This window comes from Mus musculus, chromosome 16, assembly GCF_000001635.26.
Source record: "Mus musculus strain C57BL/6J chromosome 16, GRCm38.p6 C57BL/6J".
Taxonomy (NCBI): Eukaryota; Metazoa; Chordata; class Mammalia; order Rodentia; family Muridae; genus Mus; species Mus musculus.
Window position 1 is genome coordinate 27,543,722 of NC_000082.6, and position 16,746 is coordinate 27,560,467.

Consider the following 16,746-nt stretch of genomic DNA (forward strand, 5'->3'; position numbering starts at 1 on the left):
GTATAAGTTTATGCACAAGACTGTAAAGTTCAAGAGACAGCATTTCATAGTTCTTTCCCTCATTATCTAGCTCTTAAGTTCTTTGCACCTCATTTTCTCTGTTTTCTAAACCTTGATCATACCTCATTGTACATAGATATGAAATTCTTAATAATAAAGAAAAAATTAATCTTTTTTAAAAATAAAAGAAGAAACAGGGTAGTAAAGCTGTTCCTGTTTTAGTCTTCCCTTCTACCTGTAACTCCAGCTCCACGGGGACCTGATGCTTCTGCGGAACTTGATTACACATGAAATCTCTCTCTCTCTCTCTCTCTCTCTCTCTCTCTCTCTCTCTCACACACACACACACACACACACACACACACACACACACACACCACACTGTAGTAATAGAGATTAAAGGGAATTTTCCCTAGTAAATTGGGAATTATATTTGATCTAAACCAGGTAAGCAAAAGAGACCAAACTCAGAAGAGGGTGTCATAGCATGAGACTTTCTAAAAAGAAGACTGAGAACATAGAGAACAAGACCAGTGATGTGGGAGCTTGAATGCAATTCTCCACAACCCTTATGAAAAAACATGAGTGTTCAAGGGTCTGTTGCTAACTTCTTTAAAGTTGAGTCTTATGATGCTGGGTAAAGCATATTATGTTTGTGAATCTGGAGCCATTATTCAAAATTACTTTGGTGGAAAATAATTTAAGGGACCTTGCATCTCTGATACTAGGATGGCTGATTTTATTGGAAAACACAGGCGGCTGTCTATCAGATGGTTTTTGATGTGTTTGATCTCTGTGTTTTCATTCTTCAGAGATTTATTGTAGTGTATCACAGGTTTGTTTTTGATATATAACAATGTTCTTAAAGATTAAATTCAGCACAGATTCTTTGAATAAGATGGTGACACTGACCAGTCATTTTAAGTAATTAGAGTCACTTCTTAAAGTTTCTCAGGCTTCCCAAATGATAGAGGTCAGGTGACACTCATCTTGCTTGACTCTTAAACTTTTGTTGCACCTCACTGTTTCTATGATTAAGTTCCCCAAAGGCAATCATTCCTGAATGCTTGCCATATACATCCAAATAATATGTGTTTTATTTTTTCAAATGACTCAGACCAAATGTCTCTTCTTATTTGTTTATTAGGAATTCTCCCAAACTTGAAAACAGAAGGAATGATGAAGAGGAGGAATATGTTTGATCAGCTACTAGCAAAGACACGGAGTCATTTAAATCCCCAGCTAGGGCTGGCAACCATTTCCTATCCACTTAGCAGGTGCTTAACTGCTCCCTTTGCACTATCATTTTGAGGAGAGTTACATGACTTTGAAATTTAAGTTTCTAAGGTATCAGTTATTTAAATTTTAAGGTGAGGAGAGGGGTTACTCCTATCACAAAACTGTTTTGAGAATCAGCTTTTATAGCTCTAAGGTCTTTTGTATGGAAATACTAGTTTCAAATATTCACTGCATGCTGTTCCCTCAGCAGGTCACACTTTTCTCCCCATCTCACTAATGAAGAAGTGGAAGAGATAAAAGCCAGGATCAGAATGGAAATAACGCAGATAAGGAAGCCAAGGAGACTCAGAGAAAGCAAACATCTTGCCAAAGACCACACACATAATTACTAGTTAGACAGACATCCCCAGTGAGTTGTTCTAGTCCCATTGTTGCACAGAGCTCATCTTGGTTGGAAGAGGTCTTTAAGACTCTTGTGAGACTCTTGTATTAATAAAGTGTTTTGTTTTCTGTCACCCAGCATCCTTTTAATTGTATTGTCTATTTTATCTTATTAAATTCTTACAAACTGTAAAGGGCAACCTTGAGAGAACCAGCTCATTACTATTCTTGCCTTGTGAACAAATCTACTTCTGCACACCACAAATGAGCCTCATCCTTAAGGTCACATCACTGGTAAGTACATCAGCTAAGATTCTGGACTGGACCATTTGGATAAGCTGTCATTACAACTCCCAACTCTACCCTGCTGACTCTCAAGTTGAGTCTCTTCTGTCTTGCTAGTAATCTTTAAATAAAGAAACAGACACAGAAGAACATCAAGTTCATCTTTACTCAACCAATCTGAGAAATTGTTAGCTACACTGAATTGTTTCACCTTTGTTTACTTGCAGATCAAATTTTGCAAAAACTACTTCAGCAGCTTCATTATATCCTTGTACCGATTGTTCCTGGATCTAGCACTCTACCCAGAATCACCCCATAATTTTTCCTATATGAATACTTGTTCGCTACTTTCTTAGTACAGCACCTCTGTGCCTATAACATCTTAGGCATGTAGCTTGACAAGACATAGATTATAACAAGTGACTTAAATCAATTGATCCTTATATCATGGTACTTCCTTGTGTCTCAGGTTTATGTTCCATCATTACCTAGGAAAGACCCAGTGGATCTTGGTACCCCAGACAGAACTGATGGCTTTTCCTCAAATCATGTATTTTGTAGTTATGGAGCCCTTTTGAAATCTGACGTAAGTGGCTTTCTACATGTAAAAAACATTTCTACTGTTACTAAAAACAAGAAAAGACAGTAAATCCAAAGCAGCTTTTTCAAAAAGGACAACATTGTTGAGTGTAATAAAGTTAGTAGCTATAAACACTCTGGGGTCCTTCATTTGAGTTCAGTTAGTGGGAAATAGTAGCTGGAAACTGCTCCTTAAACAAGTTTTATGTATTTTTCCTGATTAATTCTCTGGGATTTGGTTGAGGTTTTGAATGTTAAAAGGTATTTATACTCAGTAGCATCATTTCTGTAGGTGGGAGTTTTCAAGTCTACAAATGAGCGTAGTGATGTATTAATTTCACATTAGTTAAAATTTTGATGAAAATATGTGTGCACCCATGAGTAAATGAAAGGGAACATGTCTATTCCTAGCAGCAAAACCTTCTCTTGTCCTAGAAAATGGGTGTAGCTCCAAACATTTCAAATTGATTTTCTTTGCTTCATTGAATCTACACATTGTTTTTATGAATCTACACATTGTTTTTATGCTGCTATATTATACAACTTATTTTAAAGGAGATATTATTTAATTTAAAAAGAATATATTGTTTTTATATGAGTTCATATATAAAGTACTAAAATAATTGTCTTTTTTTTTCTACCTTGCAGGAAAATTCTATATCACATTAAGGCTAAAAGTCTTTTTGTTTTGAATTATTTGTAAGAACATTTTTTTATGGCATTTAGTCTCCAATTAAGTCACGGATTTTTACAGCCAAGTAATGATGAAATCATCACAAATTCCATAATTGAAAGGGTAAGACAAGTAATGTAACAGAAATTTAATAAAAGCTTTCTTAATGGCAATTCTGGAAAAGAAAATTATAAAACACTAAATTTGTTAGTTTGCTGTCTATGTGTTTTTGGGAGGATCCAAGCTTGTACTGGAAGCCAAGAGGAAACAAGGCTTCCTTGAGGAGTGACTCCACCATCATCCAACCTATCTTTTAGTGAGGAAGTAAAGGTAATTAAAGAACAACTAGTAAACTCAAGAAAAAATATACATCTGTAGGATTTTCTGTTAATGAGTTATAGTCTACTGTTACCCAAATTCCTTTTTTTCTTGTGATTTATGTTAGGAAAATTTATAATATAGAAGTAGTTCCCCCACTTGGAGAAGTGGAAAGATTCAGACAGTGAAAAACTGAGTAACTTGGGCCTTTTCATCATTTGTAGAAGAGAATTTCATGAGCTTTTGGCACCCAGTTCTCATTCATTCATTATGTCTTCTTCCATTCTAAACACCACACTCTCTTTGTCACCAAACCACAGGCTGCAATCCATCCTTTTGACAACCTTATTGTCAGTGGACACTCTTTGTAGAGGAAGCAGAAATAACTCTATGTCATGCACACAGGGCCATTTTCACACTTGAATAGGAAAGAACACACGATCTGGAAATGCCTTAGGGATGCTTCTAAGGAATATTCACAGGTAGAATTAAACTATCACTTCACACAGTGTTCTATGACATAGCCCATCTTTATTCTTCACTACCCAGAATATTTCCTTTAATGATGCTATTCCTGTTATCTTCGCATGATTGCATGTGTATCTTCGAAATATTTTCTCAAATGCCATCCTCTCTCTCTAGTGCTTACTTACAGATGCCATCTGCCCTTCATTAGAACATCTGAAGCATCCAGTATGATCTTCACCTATCCCATCTTCTCTATCTTGTAATGGAGTCATTTGCATTCATCTTTCACCCAATGCTCAAGGCTCTGAACCATCTGTATGTATGTATGTCCGTACACACACACACACACACACACACACACACACACACACTGTATCTTTCCACGTAGGTAGTATGTCAATTGAAAAGTAATTCCTTAGACTTGTGCTTAAAATACTTTCTTATTAAATTGAATTACATTTATTTATATTAAATATATTCTAATTTCCAACTGAAATGATTGCCTATTTATTAGATCAATGGATGTAAGTACATCTGCACTATCTACCACAACATATTAAGAAGGTTGGTGCTATGGTGATTAAAAACTCAAAGATTGAAGTTATGTTAAGAAAAAAATAAAAAAATAGTCAGGATTCTGCCACTTTGTCTATTTGACTACATTATTTAAGCGTAGTAGGAGTGAGTCAGCACGTTCTGACTAGCGCTCTGCAATGGCCCACATACGGGCAGCAAGTGCTTTTCCATTTGCTAACTGCAGGACCTGACTGTTACCTGAGACAAAGACCAGGTGTGTGTGATAAGGGCAGCCAATCTCCTATTGCCAGCTCTGTGGGATGAGCAGTTAGAGACCAGGAGACATGGACAGAGGATAGAAAGGCACTGTACAATCCTACAATAAACAAGTTTGCTTCCACTTCTCACCTGGCTCGCAGACTTTGTGTTGTGGATTCTGTGCCTTCTTGCATCCTACCTGCAAGGACCATCCTGAGCAGATGAGAACTAGGGCAACATATCAGCTTCTCTTCCTTTAGCTTTTTCATATGTAAAATCAGATAATGTTTGTACTGTTTAAAAAGGTTGTTGCTAGATAGTCCAGTCAATATTTAACATACAATCTGAGGTTAGTTAACACAAACTACCATCCTTTCAAAGCCACATCTTTTCATGGAGCTATTATGAGGACCTGGGAGTATACTAATGTATATACATAATTACTGCTTCCCCCATACATCTTTTATTCCAGAAGAAAACCAAAGACGAGATGGTAAGAGGTCATGTGACTAGGGTTATGTTAAAGCAGTATGTGGCAGCAAGCACCGTCCCTGTACCCATATGACCATGCATTATTAGGTCTATAAACTGATCTTTCAGATGAGCAGATACCCGCTTTTATTCCCAATAGTTTAGCTTGAGAAGCAACATAGAGCTTCTGCATTTACATTAAAGTAAATGAGTATAGTGTATGATCCCATGGCCATAGAAAAAATGTTTCTCCCAGTACTTTAATATACTTTGTGGACAACACATCACAAACATGTTTCAGTCAGCAGCTCAAGAGTGAGGATTTAGTTAAAAAGTTTTCCTTAAATAAAATCAACCAATGTGAATTGATGGTCACAGGAACACCGAGTGTGGCTGGTGTAAATAGTATCACTTCATTGAAGAAAACCGATCCCCCCCCCCCACCTTCTTTCAGTTATAAACTGTGAATAGCTTCCTGGCTAAGGGTAGGTTTTTGTGCTTTCTTCCTCTTTTCTCATGCTGATATTTTGGCTGGCATGAGCTTTTCAGGTCTTATACACACTATCACTATCTCTGCGAGTTTGTATGTGCTTCTGGCTGGGAAATGTGGTTCTCTTGAAGTCCTGAAACACCTCTGGCTCTTGGAATCTTCTGCACATATCTCTGAGCCTTAAAGGCCCATTATTACATGTTGTTAATACAAATATGACCGTATAGGTTGCTGGTGGTGGTAGTGGTGGTGGTGGTGGTAGAGTTGGTAGGGGGGTTGCCTGTGTGTGTGTGCGTTGGTTTTAAAAGAGAGGAAAGAACATGAAATTGGGTCTTTATGTAGTGTAGTGGGGAGAATCTTCATGAAGTTTGGGTAGAGAAAAAATATGGTCAAAATATATTGTATGAAACACGCAAAGAATGAATAAAACATTGAAAATACCTTAGTATAAGAAAACAGTTTCATTTAACTTTTACAAAAATAAAATGTCATTTCAGTCCTCTGCTCTGTGAATTATTGCAGAGAACAATAAGAAATGCTACTTTCTTCAAGCTGGCTCACTTTTATACAGATTTATAGGTTAAAGTTCTCTTGTACCAATACAAAAGCAATTGTTTACCCTTTCTAACTCTGCATAGTCACACACAATAAAAATGAAATGTTGTGCATTTTCCTTTATCCCTTGGATTTTTGTGTCCTTGCCACTGTAAACTCACTAGTTTCCAAAAATGTATGCTTATCTAGCCAGCAGTCCAGCAGCACACCGTTCTGCTCACTGTGGCTTAATGAGTAAAGTGAGAAAGAGAAATTTTGGAGTAAGTGAGGTGGACGAAAGCTTCAAAGTCTATGGGAGTAGAGTCTTGCATTTACACAGTACACAAGAAGACACCCATCATGCTACCAGCATTTACATCTCAAAACATTCCTGCTCTCTCATCTAAGTTTTCTCTAAGTTCCTGGCCTATTTTTCATTAATTGTTATCACATACATATATGCAGATATATACATATTCCTAAATACAGAAATACATCCTACTCAGTCTGAATGGTTTTACTTGTATATTTGTTTTCATGGTTGAACATTTGGTATTATATAATGAATTATTTTCCTCTTTCCTATTTCTCACTTTCTACTCTCAGATTCCTTAGTTGCAGGTAGTTATTTGTGGAGGGTTGGGACCCTGTGAGTTTTCCCTTGTCTCATTATCTAGGCTTCTTCATAAATTGTGAGTCTTCAGCAGATGTCTATCATAATCATTGTCATCACCACCACCCATTTCATGAGCATATTTTACATAATCCTAGCCAAACAACATAAAAAAAAATTTAACCTGACCCATCATTAGGAATAGAAGTAAGAATTAGAAAGTATTTAAAACATCAAGTGTTGTTAGTGGAAGAACTTCACTAGGTATTCACTGTTGAGAGCAAACAAACAAAAATTGAAAAATTAAAAATTTATGTATATAACTTTGTGATTCCAAGAAGGCTGCAAAAGACAATTTGAAAATTGCCCTTATGGAAGGAAGACCAATTCTTTAATGATATTTAATTGTGACTGTCAAATTGATTAGATTGTATAATATCTAAATGGTAAGTCAAGCACACATCTGGGTCTTTCTGTAAGGAGTGCTGACAGAGATAAAAACCTAAGGGATACGAATTGACTACTAGCCCTAATTTAGACAGCACCATCTACCCTCTATAACATAGAAAAGAAAATTGCACACTTCCAACATATAATGACACAGAAAATCCATTACCTTTCCATAACAGGGATATGGGGACACAGTGAGGAAATACTCGAGCAATACAAGATTGAAGTCTAGCTGGGCAAGCACTAAATTCTGTAGCTTCAAGTTCAGTATCACAGGGCTTCCATGGCTCTGCTCTCTAGCATTGCTGCCTGTAATATTATTTATACTGTTAGTTTGGTTCTATTTCCTGTGTGTGCAGTTATTCCTAGTAGATAGTCTATGTCTTTGGCATCTCAATATCTTGGGGTCATAATTCCTACACAAGCTTCAATTCAATGACTTTATGCAATGGCCTATCAATATCTCAACACAGGGCCTTCCATGGCACATGTCTAGTCTCAGTGCTCTCTAAAACAACAGAGTAAGATTTGTGACTCTAAAGCTGGAATAGATGGAAAACACTGTCCTGGTTGACTCCATGTTGGGAATTGACCATGGCTTAGCTTAAAGCAATTTGAATAATTTGGTAGTCTGAATGAGAATGACACTCACAGGCTCAGATATTTGAATATCAGGTCTGTAGTAGGAAGTCCTGTTTGGGTAGATTAAGAAGATGCCACCTTAATAGAAGAAGTACTTCACTTGGAGTAGGTTTAGGTTCTGAAAGCTTAAAGACTGGCATGATTTTGAGATTGTTCTCTGTGCTTGCCACCAGCAACTATGTTTACTTGCTACAATGTTTCCTTGTGATGATGTTGATAGACTCTTATACCTCTAGAAGCATAGGCTCCAAATAACCCTCTTTTCCCCATAAGTTCTCTTGGTCATGGTGTTTTAACACAACAATGGGAAAATAACACAGATAAGTATCTATACCATCTACTCTTGGGGACTTTCTTCATACTGACCTCAAAATAGCCCTTTTCATCATTTATTTTAACCCTTCCATGGGCCTCAAAACTTTCTAAGTGAGGCTCCCAACAAAAGCAGTTAGAAATGGCTTGTATTTTAATTCAACTTCAAATATTAGTTCTAAATCAAATAATTTAAACATGGACTCAAGAAGAGATTAGAAAAAGAAATAAACTAAGAAAATAGTAAAAAGTTCATAGATTTCAATTATACAGCTAGGTAGACTATAGAAAGGTACAACAAATATCTAGATAACAATAAGTCTAATTTTATAAATTACTTTCCCTTAAATTTCAAAAAATAGATGTTACAGAAATAGTTTCAGAGTATCAAAAAGGACAATTCATTTTTGAGATTATATAAAATAGCAAGAATGATGTTTTTACTTGGTTAAGCATGCCAATTATATCTTCAAAAATTGCATAAATATTAGAAAGATTTTCATTAAATTCAAGAGAAAGACAAAATAGCCATGATAATTAGCAGTTTAAAGAAAGTACTGATCATACATTATTAAATATAATAACTAAGGTGGTTAAGAATTCAGAGATACCTTATTTATAGAATTTATAGAATTCCATTTATAGAAGAATCAAAGAAAATATACAACATATTTAAAAATTCAATACTTACAAAATTGTTCAACTGCATGGTTTGTTTGAAAGCATCACTTTGGAAGTCTAGGAATTATTGATCACTGATAGGTGTGGAGAACTCCCTCACTCTTGAAGATTAGTGAATTGTTGTTAGACCTATTGACATCTGACCAAACTGAAGCTAAATGACTTGCCCCAAGTCAGATAGCTAATAATAGAGGAATCTTAGATGATACAGAAGAAGACCATACACTTAAAGTAATGTTTATAGATAGGAGTAATAATCAATTTGACTCTTACAAGGAAAGCAAAGTTAGTATTCCCCCTAAAAGGCCACAAAACATGTTATACTGTGGTAGTCAGCATTTTGAAGTATTCCCAATTATTTTTCTATATCAGAGTGCAAGCTCAGACATGAAGAAGATGGCTGTGTCCAGGATTGTTTTGCCCCTAACTAGATTAGATTGTGCAGTTGATATGAGCTGTACAGATTCCATAAATGAGTTTTCTTAAGATAGTGAGAGACTCACTGCTATTCTAGAAGACTCAAACTTGCATGGACATGCTGGCAGGGATCGTGTTCTTTTTAAATTATCTTTTATTTGTATATATAATATAATTACATTATTTGCCCCTTCAATTTTTCTTTTCAAATTCCCTCTCAAATAACCCCTTTGCTCTTTTTCATATTCATGAATTTTAAAGAATAAAATGTTGTTATATGAATATGTGTGTGTATACACACGCACACGCACACGCACACACACACATATTCTTAAATGTAACCTGCTCAGAATGTATGTTACTTATATGTATGTTTTCAGGGCTAAACATTTGATATTTGATGACCAGTTGGTAGGGAATAGTCTTTCTTGTGGAAGACTATTTTTCTAATACCAGTCAGGAACATTATAGAAAGCTATAACCAATGAAAATCCAGAGACGTGATGTCCAGTTTCTCTTTTGGGTTGTTGGTATGAGTAGTCCAAGAGATTTCCCAAGCATCACAGGCTATTATATCGCCCTTGCTTGCTTGCCCCTAGAGGTGGAAGGCAAATCCTACTGCTGAAGACATAATGCACTTCATACACAGACTCAGAAGCCCCTGAGCTAGCACTGACTTGAATGTCCTTGTCCTGAGAACCAGTTCTTATCATAACAGAAGGCGCCATGCAAGCTTCCAAAAGAGGGAAAGAACCAACAGTTCTTCTATCGATCTATGACACGTAAGAACCACAACACTGATAAGCATGGCACAACAAAACAAACAAAAAACAAATCAAAACAAAACCAACAAAAAAAAAATGAAAAAACAAAACCAATCAACCAACCAACCGACTAAACAAACAAACAAAAAAACCCCAAACAGCAGGATGTAGTAGCACCATGCGTACCTCGGCAGTGATGACAGCTCTTGAGTTGGATTTAAGACCCACTTAACCATGGGGAAATCATGACTAATACCAAGCCAAGGGATAGTGAAACCTTAAATCTTGGAGAAGATGTACAATCTCTAATGTACTAAATCAGCACAACCCATAACTAAATTAGAAATATTTGTATTTATAGCCACAGATAAGTTTAGTTCTCATCCTTCATCCAGAAAACTTCTTTTTTGCAACAGCCAATACCATTCTAGAAAGCTACAGTTAACCAAAATGCAGAGTTGTAAAGCCCAGTCCTAGGGCAAGTATCTACAAGACAGACTATGAACTGAGGATTGGTGATTATTGGAAAAGAGAGGATGGAAATGTTTTTTTTAAAACCCAGAGAATCAGAACTTTTGCTGTGAGATTGTATCTTTTAGTAATGTCTAAATATATACCCATAAAGCCTCACCAATTTGACAGCCTATACATGAGCTCAACAAGGACAACAATAGACATGCTTAAGTGACCTCTTGAAGTGAGCTGTCTGCAGCCACCAGACACTAGGAAATGAGATGTTCAGTTCTGGAACAGTCAGGAAATGAACCCTGTCAACAACATGAACTTGGACAAATAATAGGTTCTATGACTAAGAGATAGCATGGTCTTTGAGAATTTACAACAATTTACGACTTTGGCAAATGACAAAGTGAATATCTACAGCTGTGAAGTCAACAGCTGCCAATGAATGGACAGTAGGCCCAGCTTAGTGCCCACTTTGTATTGCTCTGAGGCATTCCATACATTAGAATCTCACCTGTACCCGTGAGACATTATCTTGGACTTTTGAGGAGCACAAATTTTACCTCCCCTCTACTTACTACAGTAGTTTGCTTTTATTTACCTGCTTCCATAGAACAATATGTATATAAGGTACAGTAAAAGCAGTCACATAAAGAAGTAAACACGTAAGTTTTGTATCTGTGTAAATGGTTGAAGAAGGATGTTCTGGAAACAGCTTGAAAAGGCAGCCTTACAGAATCATCCTCCTGCCGCAGGAACGAGCTCCCCAGAACAGGTAGTCCTAATTTGCTCACAAGCTCTCATTTTTCTTCAGTGAGATCAAAAGGCAAGGCCTCTGCCAGTCCAGCAGAGAGAAACTCAGCTTCTGTGATATGTCTTGGTCTCTGAGGCAGGAGGTTGACTGTAGGGATGACAGATAAAATAGCTTGGTTTGTCATTTATATCGCTGGGCACAGATGGTTTTCAGGCATCTTTAGACTCTTTCTCAGTGTGATTTACTGTACCTTCATCATGTCCCAGGAGACCAGGTGAGATAGCCTCCACTAAGCAGATATTGCTGGCTGTGAATTGTGTTGTTCCACGGGAGCCATATGGCTGCGTTTTGGAATTTAAAATGATGTTATTACTTATGAATTAAACTTTAACTGTCTGTTTGCCAAACGTGAAAATATACTCAAGGGAGAAATTTTGCCCTCTCTCTGTCTCTCCATCTTTCTGTCTCTCTTTTAAAGATTATAGTATTCAAGAGTTACTTAAAGAAATCCAATGCACTGAACTTTCTTTTTCTGATGAAAACTATTGTGCCATTATATTTTAAATATTTATTTCAGTTTTAATAAAGTATTTGTGTGTGTGTGAATGTGAGTTTGTGAACATGTGAGTACAAGTGACTGTGGGTCTAGGAGATAACATAAGTCCCCATGGAATTGGAGGTACTGGAGTTGTGCTTGGTGTGGGTGTAGGGAATAGAACTCAAGTCCTCAGCAAAAGCAGTGCTCTTAACTGATTAACCGTATTTCCCATTCTCTTGAGCTGTATTTTAATTCAATTATACAGATATGAACAATTTGCATCATTTTGTAAGACTCAATGGAAGACAAAGTAGGTATTAGCATCAAGTAGGCCATATAAGCCATGTAAAAAGTAGAGTTGAGGGTATATTTTAGTGGTAGAACTTCATAGCAGGCCTGAGGTTCTGAGTTCAATTCCTAGAAGTACCAAACAGAAAAACAAAAGCAGCAAAAGAAGCAATAAAATATGTACTTCTATATGCCCCAGTACAGGGGAATGCCAGGGCCAGGGAGCGGGAGTGGGTGGGTTGGGGAGCAGGGCATGGGGAAGGTATAGGGCACTTTGGAATAGCATTTGGAATGTAAATGAAGAAAATATCTAATAAAATTATTTTGGGGAAAAATGCGCTTCTTTGAAAGAGAAAGTAGAGCTTATCAGTTGGGTGAGCTCAAAAATGGTTTTCGAAGCTGACTAGGTGTTCTGTTTGCTTAGCCTTAAGGAAGATCAAAAATAGACAAATTGAAGGTGATCATTTCACACATAAAATCACATTGGCATGGAAAAAATACTGTATATATTTTATATAGGAAGAAACCAAAAATGCTTTTACATAACTGAAATGTAATTGTTCCCCTCAATGGACAATTTTTAAATGTTAATTGTCTATTCCAAGAGAACTGTTTCTCTCATAGACTAAATTCTATCTATCCATGTACCCCAGAAAAAAAAGCACAATCTAGAAGATGACTGTAGCTAGCAGCTATTGAGGCATCCTGAGTCCGTCTAAGCCTTGCCTTTTGCCATGCCTTTACTGCTCTGGAAGAACAAGAAGAAGGGCTAAATGCTTTGTTACACTGCTAGGGACAAACCTTGGGTTTAAACCAGAGTAGAAAACACTACTTCTTCTTACATAAATTACTTCTTTGAGGTCACAAGTTCAGTACGCAGATTGTAGCACTGTTTTCTATTTGCAAGGTTTTATTATTTTATTTCTCTTAATTTACCAATTTTACAGTGGGAAAGTGAAGTTAAGGGTCATGGGAAAAGTTTAGAATTGACTCATCAGGAAGTGAATGAAGAGAGATAACCTAAAGTACTGTTGAGGGCAGGACAAGTCAGCAGACAATGGCTCACTCTGAAAGCCCAGGGTTGTGTGGCTGAGGTCTGAAGTCCTTGGAGAAACTTCACAGGCCTGATCCTGACCAGAAGCCTACATCCTGAACAGATATAGAGATATTGTTGTGGAATTAGCTCTATTCACAAACAGACTTTTGATTTTCGGTAGTCTTATATCCATATCTTTATGTGATAGGTTTAATTTTGGTTCTTTGCATTGCATATTCTGATTTAATATTTCTGTTTTTCTTTTATTTAAAAGATATAAATATATATATATATATGTACATATATATATTATTAAAGATATATATATATATATATATATATCCTTAATGATAGCTTGTATCCAACCCTGGTTTGCAGTGATATTTTTAAAATTTATTTATTTATTTATTTATTTATTTATTTTATTGGATATTTTCTTTATTTACATTTCAAATGTTTTCTCCTTTCCAGGTTTCCCCTTTTGAACCTACTTATCCCATACTCCTTTCCCCTGCCTCTATGAGGGTGCTCCCCCACCCACCCACTCCTGCCTTCCCACCCTGGTATTACCCTACACTGGGGCATTGAACACCCTGAGGCCCAAAGGCCTCTCCTCCCACTGATGTCCAACAAAGTTATCCTTTGCCAGAGCCATGGGTCCCTCCATGTGTACTTTTTTGTTGGTGGTCCAGTTCCTGGGAGCTCTGTGTGTGTGAGGGTTCTGACTAGCTGACACTGTTGCTCCGTCCATGGGGCTGCAAATGCCCTCAGCTCCTTCAGTCCCTTCTCCACCTCCTCTATCGTGTACCCTTTGCTCAGTCCAGTGGTTGGCTGTAAGCATCTGCCTCTGTATTTGTCAGACTCTGTCAGAGCCTCTCAGGAGACAGTCATATCAGGCTCCAGTCAGCAAGCACTTCCCTGTGGGGAATTGCAGGCTGGTATCCAGTTGAGCTGAGGTCTGAAGCCCAATGGTCATAATTCACTTACATGACACAGTAGGCGTTCCCTCATGCTCCTGGAACTCCGGCCCCTGCCTAAGTTACCACCTCCCACAGCCCCCACAAGAGAAGCATGGTCAGTAGTCACATAAGCAATGGCCCAAGTTTCTGATCTTCAGGCTAAACTCCTCCCCAGTTACCTAGCAACAGTGAAGACCATAAAAGGGGTGCTCAGCCCCCACCTAGCTCTCTTACTCTCACTCCTTTGATCTCTTCACTTCTCTCTCCTCTTCCCTTTCTCTTTGTCTTCTTCTCCCCCCCCCCTCTCTCTACCTTCTCTCTTTCCCTTGCATTTCTATAATAAAGCTCTTAAACCACAGAGTCTCTGCTCTGCTCCATCAAGTTCTATTGCACACTCTGGTCAGTGTTGGGACCCACTCTTCCCTTATCCCTCTCTCCCATACCCCGAGGGCTCCAGGGTGGGGCCCTGGTTCCCCCAGGTCGGGGGCTGCCCCTTCTTCACTCCTGCAGTGTGGGTCAGAGGCTTAGATGCTCACCCGGGGCCATGTGTGAAGTGTCCCAGCAGCACCCCAACACCTGCATCTGCCTGCCCAGAGCACAGGAACTCTGGCTGGAAGTTAGGCCCCTTTTCCTTCCCCCCTCTTCCCCAGGGCTCTCCCCAGAGCCCCTGGGTCTCACCCTTATTTTGTTCCCTACACTTCCCAGCATCCACAGTAGCATCTAGGTTTAGTGACTGTATATGGGATGGATCCCCAGGTGGAGCAGTCTCTGCATTGCTTTCCTTCAGTCTCTGATCCACACTTTGTCTCCATATTTCCTCCCATGAGCATTTTGTTCCCCCTTCTCAGAAGGACTGAAGTATCCACACTTTGGTCTTTCTTCTTCTTGAGCTTCATATGGTCTGTGAATTGTATTTTGGGTATTCCAAGCTTTTGGGCTAATATCCACTTAGCAGTGAATGCATACCATGTGTGTCCTTTTGTGACTGAGTTATCTCACTCAGGAAGATATTTTCAAATTCAATCCATTTGCCTGTGAATTTCATGAAGTCATTGTTTTTAATAGTATTCCATTGTGTAAATGTACCCATTTTCTGTATTCATTCCTTTGATGAAGGATATCTAGGTTGTCTCCAGCTTCTGGCTATCATAAATTTGGTTGCTATGAACACAGTAGAACATGTGTCCTTATTACATGTTGGAGCACCTTCTGAGTATATGCCAAGAGATCTTTATGTATTTTTCCTGGTCATATTTATTGTCTTCCCCAACTGCTCCCATATCCTCTCTTCCTTCCATACCCACCTGTCTTAGTGTCTTTGTTGTCATTGTCCTCTTCTTCCTCCTCCTCCTGTTTTCTTTTGTAAAACAGTAAAAAGTAAAACAACTTACTATGAAAGATTCTGTTTTTGAAAATGCTAGATGTGTATATAATTCACCACGTGCAACTTATTTTCCTACTAATAATACCTAACAACATTACGGTATTCACAATCAGACTTTCCTAAGGAAGCCAGTGTCCTGATGAGGGCTTTTTAACATTGGAAGGTGAAGCCTTAGAGGATCTTCTTCCATCATAAGCTGAGTTCTCTGGTCTTTGAACATGAGGTAAAGTGAAATCTTGAAATGCAGAGATTTTTGAAAAGTTCAGACTTGAAGAATCTCAGGATGGGCTCAATGTCATTGAGCAGAATCATAGAAAATAAAAGAAGAGAGATTTGTGTATAAACTGCTCAGACCTCTGGACAATCCTTGCACTGTTCATGTGTGGACTGACTCTAACCAATCCTGTTGAAGCAATAAATAAATAGATTAATTGATTAATTAATTAATATTGAATTTGCAGTTCACATCCAACTAAGAAGTTGTTTACCAAAACGCAAAATAGCACAGTTCATAGATATTTGAGGATATTACCTAAGTAGCACATAGAAATAAAACAAAATATAGATATCAATGTAGGTTTCAGAAATAATAATAGGGGAATAGTCTGAACATCTGGAAATATATGGGAAAGGAATCCCACATATGTTCTATTTGATGACACAAATTTAACCACAGTCCTCTACTACAAGTCAACCCTCAAGGAATGACTTACTTGACATTAAAATGTTAACTAAGTGCATATGGTGATGTAGAAGATGGGTGTCATGACTGACAAACTCAAATAACAAAGTAGTTCAATATCCAAGTCCAGCATATTTGTTAGGGCAAGGTACAGAAAACCAAGTACAAAGCAAAAAATAAGGGACATACTAACAGAGAATAAAGTTAAGAAAAGATCTTTTTTTCTTCTTGAATTGTGTTGTTATTATGTTTATGTGATAAATATGCCATAAGATAGCTTTGTATCCTGGCAACTAAAAATAAAGGGAAAAGGGACTAGATTGTACTTTGCACATTAAGTGGATGGTAATATGTAAGAGAAAGCTGTTAAGAAGAAGTGTTTTTAAAGCATCCCACTGTTACAGAACACAGCATGAAACCAGAGCTGCCCAGGTACCCTGATGAGAACACAGGCTTAATAGTTCTTTCTTCCCATCCTTCTTCAATACACATGGAACTAGTGTCTAACTTCAGGATGGCCTAAAATGCATTAACTTTGTTATTTGATTTTTG